Below are 2,505 nucleotides of genomic sequence, written 5' to 3'. Positions count from 1 at the left end.
ATTTTATATATTAAAATACATATATTATAAATAATAAACAAAAATATATTTAAATGTAAGTTTTTTTTTATTATAATAATTTTATATAAATATATATATGGAATAGATGAGGGTGAATAAATAAAATAATTAAAAGAGATTAAATAGATCAGAGAGAATGAATAAAATGATTAAAAATGAATAAAACAAATAAAAGAAAAAAAATAAAAAAAATATTTAAAAATGATTAGAAATAAAAAACGCTAAGATTATAATCTTAAATGTTGTTGAGATGTTGAATGAGCAAGATAGAGAGAAAATTAAGTTTAAACGTATAAATTTGTTTGATTATAATTGTTTGCATGAGTTTATTACGCAATATTACCTTAATACGAAAACTAGCCCTAAGAAAAATATGATAAAATATTATATATATGAAAATAAATAAATGTTCTCCATTTCACACAATGAATTGATTTTTTTCTCTCTTACAATTTTTTAATTAATTTATTTTGTTTCCCTCCCATCATATATATATATATTAATAATTTTATCTTCCATAATTAATTATTTCATAATTAATTAATTTTATATGAGGAAATAAATATAGGAGAGAGAATAGGTGACTAAAAAAATATGAGAAGAAAGATAATAGAGAAAAAATATTTTTTCAGGCTAATTAAGTCATATCATGTACTCTACTAAATTCTCTTTAGTAATCATTTCTCTATATATATATATATTTATAAATAAATAATTTTATATCTCAGAGTTAATTTGGTTTATCACTCATTTTTATATATAATAAAACAATAATAATCGCTTAATAGAAAGATTTTGAGATTAAAAAAATATGATAAAATATTATATACATGAAAATAAATAAACACTCTCCACACACTTCACACATAAATATTAATTTTTTATAAATATAATATATATATATAATAATAATAATAATGCATGAAGTCAATCAACACCATGATAATCCACTGAGATATTTTTTTTTCATCTCTCTTATTCTCTCTCATTCTTAATTAAACTAGGATGAGTCAAAAAGGTTGTGGCTTTGTAGCCAGTTATGACAAACTAATTTTGTTCAGCCTTGCAATGACGGGTTAAGTTGCAAATGAAGTATTCGGTTTATGATTAATAATGTGATACACAAAATCATAATTAATGTCATTTATTTATATTTTTACACCTCAACTTCATAACTATTTTTTTTGTTACGTCACTTAACTTAATCTTTATATTTACAAATGTGTAAATATCGGGTCAATATCTTGTCAGAAATTTAATATGAAAGAGTAACACAATACTCCTCTCATCCATGACCTCTCCGAGCACATTGAAGACCTTCAACCTTCTTCGTCGTTGGCCTTGCCCCATCCCTCGCGGAATAGAACAAACTGGTGTAGTCCCTTAACCGCTCCTTCTTGTCCGAATGTCTTCTTCTAAATATTTAATGAATAACTATAATATTCTAGCATCAATTTCTTTAGTATAGAATTATAGGTCAAGCAAAATTTTAACTACCACTATCCTAATAAATCATATTGTTTAATTATGCACTAATGATATTAAGATAATTTATTTTACTTTAAAATAAATTAAAAAAATTAAAATCAGTCATATATATATATATATATTATAAATTATAATAGTCAAATTAAATAATAAAAAATAGACCATGTCAACTAAAAGTTAGTATTTTTAAATGTAATATAATAATTTAATTAAAATTCATATAAAAATATCAACTAGAAGATCTCTCATTTTTATTCGTGAAAAAAGAATAATATATTTCTTATTGTTTGAATATATATATATATATATATTTTTTTTTGATTAAAACAGTTAACAAGAAGAAAATTAATTAATTTCCCTTTATGAAAAATATTTTCACACTAATAAGTTAGGTTGATACTAGAACCTCCATAAATAAATGTTCGATAATTAAATAACCTCGTCTAATAAATAAATTTTTCCGGTCCGGTCTATTGGGCTTAACGAATAACCTCGTTTAATGCATTACTGAATAAATATAAATGAAGTCTTTATAGACCCTATGTAAATATAAATGAATAATCACTATATTTCAAATAATATATTTTTATTTATATAATTCAATGACTAATTTTCAAATAAAATAATAAGTCATGTTTTTTCAAAAAAATGCCTTATTGTTTCTTTCCTTCAATACTATATAAAGCCTCAGGATATAATAATGTGCACTTTATCTATGTGTGCATGTACAACTAATCTAGAATTATAAAAATATGAATGTAATTAAAGTTTGCTATATTTGAACTTAATATATATAAAATGATATAATTACAATTTTTTTTTTTAAATATGATCAACTAAATGAATTATTATTCATTTATCGATAAATAAATATTATATTCACTAATCGATAAATAAATAATCTCGTCAAAAGGTATTCATTTATCGATGTTTTATTGTAGTTTGTAATCAAATTTTAAAACAAAATATTATAAATCTTATAACTAATAACTCACC

The sequence above is a fragment of the Impatiens glandulifera genome, chromosome 5, assembly GCF_907164915.1.
Source record: "Impatiens glandulifera chromosome 5, dImpGla2.1, whole genome shotgun sequence".
In the NCBI taxonomy this organism is placed as follows: domain Eukaryota; kingdom Viridiplantae; phylum Streptophyta; class Magnoliopsida; order Ericales; family Balsaminaceae; genus Impatiens; species Impatiens glandulifera.
Note: the sequence above shows the minus strand (reverse complement) of the source record.